This window comes from Anser cygnoides, chromosome 5 (genome assembly GCF_040182565.1).
Source record: "Anser cygnoides isolate HZ-2024a breed goose chromosome 5, Taihu_goose_T2T_genome, whole genome shotgun sequence".
Lineage (NCBI taxonomy): Eukaryota > Metazoa > Chordata > Aves > Anseriformes > Anatidae > Anser > Anser cygnoides.
This window is the reverse complement of record NC_089877.1, coordinates 39,855,311-39,869,158: the sequence shown is the minus strand read 5'-3', so window position 1 is coordinate 39,869,158 and position 13,848 is coordinate 39,855,311. Positions and strand designations below refer to the sequence as shown.

Sequence of the window (13,848 nt, the reverse complement as noted above, 5' to 3'; positions counted from 1 at the left end):
GAGGGCTGGTTCTGGTGACTCCTGGAGCAACAGGCATCCCTAGTGGGATCTGGTCAGGCAGCCTCTTACCTTCTTTTTCTGTGAAGAGGGGAAGGTTTGACTCAGGGTGCGGGTTTTCTTCTTTTTTTTCTTTTTTCAACAGATCTGTATCTCCAAGTTGGCTTCTGTGGTCTTCAACAAGAGGTAACTCCAATGAAGCTTTTAAAATTCTACCATTTTGTGGGGATTCCCTTTTGTCGCATAATGGTTATATGTTTTGTGCCTCCTCTTTCTCAGTGTGGGGCACTGAAATCATTCTTCCTTATCGACTCAGCTCATAGGAGTGTTAGAGAATAAGAGCTTTGTGTCCCCCAGGTCCCATGTGTACTGGAGGGTAGGACTATAAACCTAACTTCACGAGGAAGTCAGAGCAGCAAATATATAGTTGAGGATTAAAAGGGAGTGCTTGGAATGGGAACGTCTTCTGTGTGAGCCTGCTCTGACGGGGAGGTGCAAGCTGCTTGGAGAGGCCTGGTGGACAGTGCTCATGCCCCAGTAACTTATCTAAATGAAGGAAATCCTATGAGATGAAATGATGCCCTGACTAGCTCATTCTCCCATCCTCTATTCACATTGTTTGAATGTGTTTCAGTGCTGGTAGAGGAAGAGAAGCAGTAAAATAGCTTGTCAGTGTGGACAAAACGACAATGCTCCTTTCCCTTCAGAAGATCAGACCATCTCCTTGCCTGTAGGTCTAGCCTAGGAGTTTCCTTTCCCTTATCCCCCGATGTACTGAACAAAGCCCTTCGACCTTCACCAATGCAACTGTGCTCTGCCCTGCTGCACCTCCCTGCCAGGAGCTGGTTCAGCCAGCCACAGCTCCGTTTGTACCCTGCTGATATTCTTGCACAGACAGTGCTGCTGTTTCTCTCAGTTTCCCCAAAACCATGCTGGGAGTCAGTGATCCCAAGGCCTTCTTCTCTCAGGGCTCTGCCACCTGCGTTGAGAATGCAGCCCACCTCCAGTCCCGGGAATAAATGGTATGTGCATGTGATCCCTCTATAGGGAGTATATCACCTGCAGCATGCATGCAGGCAAAACTGAGATACGTGAAAAGCAACGTTACCAGTATGTCTAGGGGAGCAAGCTCCAATGGCACGCGTTCACCTCCACATTCAGACAGGTAACCCTCAGAGAATGCAGTGACATACAGCTCAAATGAAACTTAATGTGAACCAAAAAGAAAAAAGAGCAGCTCGGCTACACAAATCATTGGCAAAATGAAACCAGTTTGAAAGCCCAGCTGGGAAATTATGGCCAATAACAATTTTAATTCTCGTGTGATGAGTAACGTCTCCTGGCACCTAGCAAGCACTTGACATCAAGCTAGCAGAAGTCAGAAAGGACACTAAATAATGCCATGTTCTGCCGTGACGTCAGCGGGTGATAATTCTGGAGCCTACAAGTAGGCATCAGTTCCCAAGAAGACTAAAGATAATAACTCACCCTTTCTGGTACTCCATGGGTGGGCGACTGGGGAGCTGGTCTTGGCAGCAGGGGATGCTGCCCAGTCATGCAGTGTGACTGAAATCCCCAGGTAGTGAGAATTGTACAGTCAACTGAGTGGAGACTTATTTAGGAATCAGACAGTTTAGGTTTATCTGGCCATCCATGGCAACAGACTGTTTTTGTTGGCTAATGGGCTCTACAACCCTTTTACAACATTTACCTTTGTTACCAAATGTGCTAATCAGCTGAACTTCAAGTCTCCAACCGAAAAGAGGATCTTGCTGTGAAAATTCTCTCTCTTGGTAATTTTATGGTAGAGGTGAGATGGTGGGAAGTTGGGAGAAGTACAGAGAAGAGAGATGAGGCACAGTGACGTGGCTCCAACATGCTTTAATTGAGCTGTGCTCATGCGTTGTGTCTGTGCTGAGTGCCTGTTTTCTGACAGCCAGGCATGTCTGAGGTATCTCAAACTGGCAGCTGAAGTCTCTGATCCCTTTTGAAATGCTTGGCATGAAAGGTGAGTGGGAGATGATAAAAAGATGTCTGTAGCAGCTTTGGGAACCAAACTCGGATCTGCTGAGTCTTGAGTTGGCGTGGTGGGCACAAATTATACCATTTGGCTGATTTCTGGAAATATTACAGGATTTACTGTGGCTGCTGTATAGACAAGCCCATCCATGGGCCTGAGAAGGCCACAGACAATTCCAAAAACCTCGCACACAGGCAGTTATGCTCACACACAACATGGAGCAGAGCTACTTGATTGAATTTGACTCTTAGTCCAGGTCCTGTGGATTGCTGAGGGTGTTGTGTGATAGATATTTGTATCTACTGCATCCTTTTCTCATGGTATAAAATTACACCCAAATGCAGCATTACGCCATTTCAGCACTGCTGGGGCTGCAAGAAGCCTGGCATGCTAAAGGTACACTAAGGAAAACAGTGGCTAGACTAGAGGTTGTGGGAATTTCACCACTGGGTTTCCATCGCTCTGCCCTTCCCACTGCTTTCAGGGTGAAGGTAGCTTGATAAGGAAAAAAGGAAAGACCCCCAGTGTCAGAACTGTATCATATCAGATTTACACCCAGAACTGATGGCTCCCAGTGGTGCTGCTTTCAAAAGATCAGCCTTCAGCAGCTGGTTGAGATTTTGAACTGAGATCATCTCTGAATCACACCTGCTGCTCCTGCAGACTTGCAAAGGAAGGTGTGTCATGGTAGTAAGCACAAGACCTGAGCAATACCTTTCTTTGTGGAAGATACTCAGTGAGCAAAGTCTTTTTTTCCTGTCTCTAAAAGAGACTCTTGCCCTTTCAAAAGGAAGGCTGCAACGGCTGCAACCCATGGTTGTGATCCATGAATACAGTTCTCTGAAATGTACTTATTTCTCTGAAGGGTGTTAGCCCTCTCTTGCAGGAACTCCAGATTTCATTTCTCCTTCTACTCTCTAGTTTATTAAACCAGAAATCATATGTTACTCCAGGGAAGTTAAAAACTACTAAAAATGGTTAGTGATCTATTAAAAACCCAAGAGTTTTATCTAGCATTTTTGGTAATTGTGCAAACTTTGTGGAGTATTCTAACTTGCTTGGTCTGCTTAAGGTTTGATGTGGCTTGAGTGATGTACTGAAAAAAAACAATTGCTGCACTTACTCATTAATGAGTGGAGGGCTGTATATCTCATTCATTCTGCTAATATGCCAGCATAGACGCATTTTTTTCAGTGCATTACGTTGTTACTCAACGCATTGTGCAACCATTTGGGCTTTAGAAGGACTGCACCCAGTACCTTATTAATTCAAATAGCATGGTGCCAGCCTTGGATCAAGGGGAACTAAGGACCTCATGCAGTTTCAGTGGTTTGTTCGCATTGTTTTCTGTGCCAACAGCTGTGAACATTCTGTATGGACAAAATTAGTGATGTAATTTGCACTGTTTGGGTTTTTTCTGATGATCAAAAGATCAGAGAATAAGTGGCATTTGTCCATGTTGCTTCATACTGATAGAGGAAAGAAGCCTGCAAGTATATTTGTTTTCTTAAGGGGTTTTCTTTCCTGATGTGATTATGCATTTTTTTCTGTGCTTTTGCAATATCAGAGATGTCAGGTCCTCTCTTATTTCTCACTGTTGATGGAATACTTGGAAAGTACCGAAGAGGAGACTAATATACAGATATGACTCAAGTCTCTAAATGTGATTGCCAGTTGCCAGTCCTGAATAATTCCCAGGTTTCTCTTCCTGTGCTCTCCCTATAGACGTCTCTAGGATATACAGACCTTTGATATGAGCCCCCAAGCCAGCAGCACCACCTGCTCCCACCTTACCTGCTGCTCTTTCTCTTGGCATGAAATGCCTGGCTAAAGTTACTGGCCCCAAGGACCTAACAGCTGCTGAACTGGATTATTATCCACAAGGAGAGAAGGTAGAGAACTACAGAGACTAGTCACTTACGTGTATTTTTTCCCTTCAACTGGGGAAAAGTCATGAGGTTAAAAGGCAAGAAAACTGTTGTTTAAATTGTTGTGTTTGTGTCCTGTCTCTTCATCTCTTTGAGGTAATCAATCTACACAGCTTCTGCCAGCCCAAAGCTAGTTCTTAGTAGCTGATGAAAAGAGTTTTTCCTCTATGCCAACAGAGAATACAGCTCTCTACAGCTGGTTAACATCCTTTATAAAACACGAATAGAACACACTGTAGCATTCCATTATAGATCTTGGCAGTACTGTACATGAATGACAAAATCATATCCGTTATCACATATTAATCTATCTCAAAGTTGTATTAGCTGTTTTTGCTATGTCTTTTGCAAGGCTCTTTGTGTTCAGCTTGTGTTTTATCACATCCATCACATCCCTGTCCAAGACGTATCCTGTGCCTTTCTCTCCTCCACTTCAAACCACCTCTTGTCAGCGTGGGACAAAACCCTATATTTCTTAGTGTTTGTCCTTCCACGTGATTGTATTGGAAAGCTTTTGGATTGAATATGCCCATGGCCAAGTAATCCAGCCCATGCCATATGACTGATGGTTGTAGATACTCCCCTGTAGCCTGTAAGGGGTAGAAGCACCTGGGAGTATTGTACTGCTCTTGGGCACAATTGTTGGATATTATAGTGAGATTATTATTATTAGCCTCCTTTACTCTCCTCCCTATCCTCTTTCTGCTTCCTAAAAACAGATTTAATTTGAGCACCACAATGTTCCCATGGACCTGGTGTAAGAATATTTATTAGGCAACCATTCAACAGCTTCTGCTTAAACTCTTCTTTCCCCTCCCTTCCTCATACCTGAACTCTTAATTCTCACTTCAGTAGTTTCCCTCTCTCCTCTACCAAATACCCTTTGAGTAAGACAATGTCATTTCTGAAGAGTGAGCCTGTACTACAGAAGCTTCCAAGCTTCTGATTTAGAACATAAAGATTACAAAAGGGGTCTGCCTGGAGCCCCGGAGAGGAAGGTTTAGCTGTGGTAGAGATCAGTGGGCTCCAAAGCGTGGTGAGCATACCTAGAGGTATGCAAGATGATCCACTGGAGTGCAGGAAGAAAACGTTAGAACTTCAGTAGTACATGTATATAATTTATAAACAGATAAATATACTCATACTGGGGAGTGCACACTCTTTTTTTTTTTTTTTTTTTTTTATACTGATAGGGCTATGCAATCAAAAAAGATTGGAAATGACTGGTCTATATTACCACAGCATGCCTCCCCTTCCAGGAGGGTTTTGCCTACAGGGTTTTATCTCCATGCTGCTAGTCCAAGGAGCCATAGGACCACCAATTTCAAGTGTACTTTAAACCTGGATATGAACAGAAAGAGCACAGAGACAGGAAGGCCCCACATAAATAAAGATACGACCAGAGAGAGACCTCTGATGGTCTGGTTTATGCATATATGCAAGCTAGAAGCTATTATTTGGCCTGCGGACAAGCAAAACTCCAGGGGCTGGCATGAGTTTGCCAAGCATTTGTTGCTTTCTGTTTCGAAGGGGGTCCTATGATGTCCTCAACACAGAGGCTGGCAGATGGTGCTCTCTCATATAGTGAGTGTGTATTTAGGACTGCTTTCCAGTATAAGAACATACATTTTAGTGCCTTTTAGAAAGCAACACTGAGTCTGCATATAAAAGGCAACGGATATTTTGTCCTATTAATATGGATACTTGTATACTTTATAGTTTGCTGTTGTGTTAGACAGTACTTCGACATTCACTTTCAGTCTGTCATCTTAAAGAAAATAAAGCATGTGAAGCCAAAGAAGGCAAATATTTGTCCAGTGATGATTTAGGGACATGGATACATTTCTGTATGTATTTTTAGGGAGTCTTTTTTTTTTTTTTTTTCCCTTAATGCTGTCTAGATGTGTGGTTACAGGTTGGGAGAATAAGGTAGCAGGTGTGGTGTGCTGGTCTTCTACAGCCAAAAGCATTTTTTTGCTGTATCTGGCATGTCTGGACAATGGTTTGAACATCTGAGCACCTTCTTCAGACTGTGAGGAGCTTCATAAGCCGTGCACAACCCATTACTGCCACCCACACTGATGCGTGTTGGAAACGTGCAACGGTTTGTGGGGCAATGAGCAGGGCTCCCCTGTCCCCTCCTTCCCATCAGACACAGAGCCTCATGTTTGCAAGGAGCTGCTTTGCCATGTGGGCTATTGCCACTCTGGCAAGGCCCCCACGGTGTCCCCTGAGATGTGGGGACGTTGCCGCTGAGCCTGACACAGGTGAGCAGTGCTGGCTCCCAGGCTGTGGGGTCATGGCAGAGGGGTGCATGTCCCCAAGACCCTCGCTGGCCAGGGTGGGCTCTGCGGAGCTCTGAAGGGGCAGTGCTGTGGCTGGGAGCCACAGATGAGGCCCTTAGATGGGGGGATTCGGAAAATCAACCGTGATGTTCCGGCAAAAAAGCCGGAACAACCTGAAATGTTAACCTGAGCGTGACTGTCTGCTACCTACAAAATACAGGTGGGGCCCTGCTGTGAAGCCTGCCTCGATGGCTGGGAAGCAGGGCAGCAGTGAAGTTGTCCAGCAGGCGCTGAGAAGTTCTCCGTTCTCTGTACTTTCTTCCTGCATCCAGCACCTCTTCCTGCCTCTGTGTGCTTAGGTTTCTCTGTCTCTGTATTGCCATCTACCGGTGAGATTGCCAAGAGACCACTGAAGATGACCCGTGAGGACCACACCAACCCCTGGTGACCTGCCTGAAGGTCCCTGCCTACTGGCCGAGGTGGCAACAGGCCTCTCCTTGCAGATGCCCTGAGGGGACAGTCAAGGCAGCAGAGGCCATGGGCAAACAGTGAAGTCTCTGTGGTGGCTAGCTAGTCACTAGTCAAGCGGCTAGCTGGGAGGGATCTGAGGTGGCCTGCTGTAGCCGTCCTAGTGTGAAAGCCCCGGAGCACAGCCACCGAGCGGTGAGTCCAGCTGGCCGATGGCACTGAGGGCTGCTGGAAGGATGGGGTGAGCCTGGAGCAGCAGCTCGGTGCCACCTCGTCTGTCACTCGTGCAAAGGGCCACAAGGGGTGTGTGTGTGTGTGTGTACAGGGGTGTGTGAGGGAGGCTCAGGCCCAGCGTGGAGCACATAGGGCACTGCAGCTTTTCTGCATGGTGGCAGGCCATGTTCTCCATCGGCAGATGCTACTGCGAAGGCAAACGCCCCTCAGTCAGCTGCTGAGCATGCTTGTGGTGTGTGAGGTGGCTCGTGTGTGACTGAACACTGTTGTTCTGCTTCTGGGATGGGGCTGAGTGTAAAAGAGAAGACCAAAGAAAGCCCGAAGTGGTCTGGGTGAATGTTGATGTCGGGGCTTTACGGATTGAGTTCAACTCTGTCCCCCCCTTAAGTTTTATTCTGCAGTAAGGGCATTGCTGTCGTCAAAGTGGCATGAGGGCTGGCGTCTATCAAAGACATTAATTTTGGCTGACATGAATGCAATAGGTTAAAAAAACAGTTTAAAATAGGCTTTAATAGGTTAAAAAAAAGGTGGATGGAAGAAACTTTAACCCTTCTGTTTCCTTACAGGCTCGTGGAAGGGGAGTAAGTCCCTTAGCCACTTTCGGATGTGTAAATGCCTTTGTCTAGCCTGCTTTCCTGCCAGTCTGGCTCTCAAAGGGTGTTCAGGAAACCTCCTTCCACCCCCCCCCCCCACTCCTTCTCTGAGCCTTTTGGCAGTCCTGGGATTTCCTGGGTGGAGGCTGGGAAACCAACAGTGCCTTGGCAGGCCAGAGAGGAAAGTCTATTAGGGCACCTAGCATGGCCCTCTGTAATTGCTTCCTCCTGCTGCCCTTTCCCCTGCCAGCCCCGGGGTAGTTTCTGAATCTCTCCTTGACTGGGATATATCCCCCACGTGCCAGGGGGAAATCCATAATCAGCTCAGTTAATGTTAAACAGATTGTTATTTGGGAAAGTAATCACCAGAAAGTATGTTACTGGTTAACTGCCCTCTCTTGCACTGGCTCTACGCGATCTCAGGAGAAGGAGAATAATGGCACTGTGCAATGCTGTTCTCCATCTTCTGCTGACACTGCATTGCCCCCCATTTAAAAAGAGGCAAACATTCATGCTGTTGCTTTGTCATTAGAGCAGCTACCCTAGTCTTCCTCTGGTACTTCCACTGTTTAGAATGCACACGATTTGTTTGAGTTGATTTTTCTTTAAAAACACACACAAACAAGTACTGACTCTGATGGCTTGTTAATATAGTGTCTCTTTCAACCTGGGAAAGCCTCAGAGCTTGTCTGAATTCAGTCAAAAGGTTTATATTAAAATAAATCACTTTTTTTTTTTTAGCACAACAAACCAAACACATTTATGCTCCACACAGAGTTAATTTGTACAAATTTCTGTCCACCTCATGTTTTAATATAAAAGCTATAAACCCTGGGGTGGAAAGATGCTGGGAAGAATGGTGTTTTGCAAAAATGCCACTAGACACAAGGCTGAGAGCAGCACTGCCAGGCATTGCTGTAATAACTTTTGTTTTTTGGGTTATGTAAGTAGCTACAGTCTTCATTCTGTGCCTAAGGCCAGTCTGCTGATGGTTCAATGGAGGCTACTGTTAAGGCAGTGTGCAGAAAGAAAACAATTCAAAATTCATCAGCAAATGCATTGTCTGCACACACTTAGACTGGAAAAAGCAAAAACTCTACAGCATTGTTTACAGAGCATTCAGTCAGCCCCAGCTTCAGCAGCACATAATCTTCAGGTGTTCTTGGCATGGGATCAAGGTCCTGTTTTGTGGTGTGAGGATGAGGGAGGGCAAGCAGGTCTGAAGCAGGAAACAGCTTCCCTTGAATACATTGCACTCAAAATCAGCTGTGGTGCAGTGTGCTGTTTGACCGGGGAGGCAGCATTTAAGCTAGATTCCTTATCGTGACTGACCTCTTCAAGCAGGATAAACCCAGCTTTCAGCACAAAAGATACAGGCTTAAAAACCAAGTTATAATTTTTAAGAATTCTTTAATCCCACCAAGCCAAAACTCCTCCCCAACATGGCTCTAAGCAAAGATGAGATTTGGTGACTACTCTCATCACTCATTTTTCTTCTGACTGGAGGTTACTTGTTCTCTGCCACCCCCCTTAGCAACCCACTTTTTGGGTGTTTGGATTTTTGCTTATGTTGCTCTTCCAGTCTCCCTTTCTGAAAGGATTGCCTCTTGTTCCCCCAAAACACCCTTTGCATCAGCCTGGGCTGTCCTTCAACACAGGAAGCAGCTAGTGCAAAGCATTGTGGCATAACTCAGAAATCCTTATGGATGAGCTAAACAGCAGAGCAGAAACCAGGTCAACAGGAGTTCTCAAGAAAATTTAGCTATACCTCCAACATCTCTCTTCTGATCTGTTTCTCTCCCAACCCTTCTACTTCAGTGTATGGCCATACCAATATCAGAAAGAGAGGTGTGCTTAAAATCCTCGTGCAGACGAGGCAGGTTGTATTGGTCAGTTAAAGCACGTTTTGCTTTCCTTTAGGGAAAATTTATCAGTTAACATATTGAGAATATGTCCTTTCTCCTTCTCCCCTGCTATCAGTGAGGACAAAGCCTGTCTGCTTTGGGATGGAGTCTTAGGAGTGAGGACCAGCTCTTCTTCTGTGTGCATGGTACCCATCACAAGCATTCCACAGCTGTTCACCAAGAAGATGACAAAGCAGAAGAGGAAAACATCACATGCGCCCCCTTTGTGGTGATGTTGGAGTCACTGTGCCGTAAGAAATCCAAACGCTGAAACAACCAAGAAGGTCATATTTGAACCCTTGGGAATATGAATCAAATTATAGTGCAAGCTCCAGTTCCAGTTCTGGTTTGAGTGTGTGTGTGTGTGTGTATATATATATATACATATATTCCTTCCAACTCAGGCTATTCTGTTTCTATGATATATCCATATATATGATGCATGACAGCACTACTACCTACTGGAGTGTATACCATGCCACACCAATGGTGTGTAGCTGCCGACTGCAGTGCAGGATGAGCTGCAGCAGTGCTGCCACCCAGTCCTTGTACAGCATGACGCCCACCATGGGTGAACGATGCATTTGTACTCACCTAAGAGACTTTCCAGGTTGCTGTGCGGTAGCAGGGTAAGGTGACAGGACTGTCACTAGAAACTTCTGCCTTGTGCCATAGCCCAGAGGCTGTGCTGGACCAGCCAACCACCAAGTTAAAGGTCTGGTCACATCATGGGCTCCCTGAGCCTCATGTTAACAGTTTGCAGGCACCCTCATTCTGCCCTACTTCTTGCGTGGTCCATGGCAATCTTCAGCCCAGGTTCCCTCTGCCCTTGGCCCATATTTTCTCTTCAACTCTATGAAGGGTGATGAGCCTAGTAAGGATCTGCAAGCAGAGGCAATTCTAGCCAGTAATGAGAAAGCTAGTTAAGCATAGAAGCTTACAGCAAATTGTGCCATGGTATCAGGTATGATACTTGTCTGATAATGCACTGCTAGACTTATCTTCCATGCTGCTGCTTAGCTGTGAGGGTTAATGTGTTTTGACTTGTGCTTCAGGGATTCCTATGGCTTCAGAGAGGCAGGATCTCTGGCAGAGCATGACATCCATTTTTCATGATGAAGCTGCGGTAACATGATGCCAGTGGGACAACTCTGTATGTGTCTGAAGAGAACTGGAGCATCCTGATGGGTTGTGAGTAATGTTATATCTGTAGTTGTAATGTTCAGTGGATGCACAGAACCAATCCTTTTTAGCTGTTTGCACATATTTAATTCATTATAGTAACTCAAAATGCAACCACTTTGATGCTCTGTCCCTGTGACCAATTCTTTAATTGGGTTAACATTGCTACAAACATGGTATTACATGAGAATCTTGGCTTTAAAATAAGTTTATCAAGAGCACTTTGAATTTTAAGTATGAAATTTGACTTTTAGGTGACTACTGTCAGTGGATGGAATACCCCGTACTCTGATATGGGGAGTTTAGCTCACTGAAATTGAGATTTGCTTATCTGCATTTCCACTTCTAGGGACATGTATTCTGCATTTCCTTGCATACACCAAATCCATTTTAAAATGATAGTCAAGATCCTTATGCAGTGTCTTGATTGAAGAAGCTAGAGGGTTCAGAAAAGACTCATAATTGCAAGATCTGCCAAGACTCACGATTCGGTGGGACTGAATTCAGAGATGTGCAAAATGCAAGACCAAAAAGGAACTGTGGCCAAATTCCTTCAAAACTGTCATGCCAAAATGAGCTGTTGTACAGTTGGCTGCAGGCATTAGTCTTGATGGAGAACAAGGGCTCTCCTTCCCCAACTAAAATGGCCTTTGTGTCAGCCCAGGGTTCCTCACTAGAAAAATTCACACTCCTCCAAGAGTGGGCTGCCTCAGTTCTTTGGTGCAATAGGGCATATTCCAACATTGAAATTTTGGAGAGAGTGTAATTCTCAAGGAATGAGTTTACTTATCATTTAATTGATTTTAATAAAATAGCTCCAAAGAACCAGCATGGGCTTTTTTTTTTTTCCACAATGTAATTTTTATTAGTAATTTATTCAGCCTAGCAGATGCCAACATGCAAACTATGCAAAGAGCAAATCTCTTCCTCCAAGTGTAAATATTTACTGATCATAGTCAATGGTATTTAGTACTCTGCAAACATATTGTCAACGGTTCTATCCAGACTCTTCCCTAATTGCAGCTTGAGAGTTGGCAGAGGCATGTCCTCTGTGAAAAGATGGCTACAGGAAGGGAAGAAATAAAAAAAGGAAAGGAAAAAAAAAACGATAGCAGGCTAAATAGGTTCTTGACTTAATTTGATTGGAGTTATACCAGAGGTGAATATGGCCCAGAACAAGTTAAACTCTGGTGCAGGAGCCACACAGAGAGTTGGAAGGATGATCCTTGTGCCTCTAGAGGGACTACTCTCCCCCAGCAGACCATAAGCTTGTCTTGGCACTGCTCTAAAAGGGACTTTACAGTGTAGGGTAGGCAGGTTCAACCTTCCACCTGTTTGAAGAGATGTAGGTCCACTCCTTCTTAGATGTAGAAAGAGATGAAGGACTATTCTTTGCATTGCCTCAACTGGCTAAGTTTATTTGAGCAGTCCAAAAGAGCAAATATTTGCTATCCCAACCACCATCTGTTCTGGAAAGGAGACTATTTTTTAAACACAGACCTGCCTTTTGTTCTCTAGCTGTCAGCACAAAACCCTGCATGGGTTAATGTCTGGAACAGAGCTCGACTGTACTGGAGCCACTTGTGCTTGAACTAATATCCTAAAATCTCCTTTACTGCACCTCCAGCCCAATCCCCTTTGATGCCATTTCATTACATCCCATAATCTCTACTCTCTCAACAACCTCAAATAAATACAAACCAACTGAAAGATAAACAGTGGCTTAGACCTCATTTATATTCTATGAAAACCTCCTATTGCCTGCATGTCTTAGCACCCCAGCTTTTCACATGAGGCGTGTAAAGTTGCAAAGATCTTTAAACACCTTTCAAAACGATGTCCTCTGGGGGCCTGAACAGCAGATGTTCCCCGTGCATCACAGGGAGAGAGGTGAACAGGGCACGTTTATGATATCACGTTCTCTTTGTTTAGGTGATCACGGCTTTACTTTAGTACCTTTATTTTCCCATTCTGCATCTGGGCTTCTCCGTGTGCATTTTCATTTATTTTTTTTTCTCCTGAGACTGCTTAAGAAATGTGCTTGTTCCCCACCATACCAACCCAAGGGGTGTGAGCCCTCCTGCTTCATATTATTTGCTCCATCTTTGCACTTGATCCTGTCAGATTTCCTTTTTCTACAGCACACAGTCCTTCCCCCATTTTCAACCGTCTCTTCTAATTCTCCTGGATAGCAGAGGTTCTTCCTCCCTTTCTCCTTCTCTGGAAAGGAGGGGAGGGAGCATTTCAGTAGATGTCAGTATCTTACATGAAAGATGGAATGATACATCTACACAACAGATGCAGGCAGACACGCTTTGAGTCCTTAATGTGGAGCTCTGTCTGGCTCTGCATTTTGTCTACTTTTAATTATCTGATGGACTAGGGTATAAATTCCTCCTCCTCATTGCTCATTTCTAAAAGCAAATTTCTGTGTTCTAAAATTACATCAGCATGTGTGAATGATTTCAGCATCGCTTTCATCTATGGCCAGATTAGCAGTAGCAGCTCAGATCCTACTTGAGGTAGCAAAAGCTCCTGTTTCACCTGTTCAATGTCACAAACACTATATAAAGCATCTCACAATACGGGCTATGCCTGTACGCACAATGTTGTCACCTGCACTTTTTTTTTTTTTTAAGACTCTTCTCTGGGCCATCTGGAAATAACCCAAACGTGCTGAATGTGTACTTGATCTAAAATGGGCGCTTACAGCTTAAAGGAAGTTCTGCTCCTTCTGTCGTTTTGTGGAGCTGGCTGCATGTTGCAGAATGCTGCTCCGGCACACCTATTTAATATGTATCTGTACGTACTGGTACACACTGCAGTGTGTAAATGCTTCAAAGTTCCACTGCTGCTAGGGTTTCCCCTGATAACACACCAAAGCAGCTGCAGACTGGCGTTGTGCAAACCTTTGGCGTTGACAGAAACACTAAAAACGGCAAAATAACCATTTATTATTGCAGGATGTGTGTTACTGAGATGTGGGTAACAAGGAGCTGTTAGCCTGAGCATGTTTCTATCTAGTTTTTCCTTTCGGAGACAGTTGTGAGTCTTACACAACCAGCCCAGCCGCCCTTCCTTTACTCAACACAAAGCCTCCTGTAATGTTTGCTTGCAGAAAACGTGGGGGAGGCGTATTGGTAATGAATTTAGAACACCGAAAGATGCTTCTGCAGCCGCCCCCCAGCTTGCAGCAGGGGTTTTCACACTGGAAGAAAATTGCCCCTTTGGCTGCAA

At 44.8% G+C, this 13,848-nt stretch overlaps 1 long non-coding RNA gene across 1 annotated transcript; it reads left to right on the top strand.

Annotated features, from left to right (window-relative positions):
• The first annotated feature begins 874 nt into the window (after window positions 1–874).
• Window positions 875–11,217, top strand: LOC106038849 (uncharacterized). The gene is made up of 3 exons (XR_010831823.1): window positions 875–1,576; window positions 9,506–10,620; window positions 10,961–11,217. It is a non-coding gene; the product is annotated as an uncharacterized lncRNA (long non-coding RNA).
• Window positions 11,218–13,848: the final 2,631 nt, after the last annotated feature.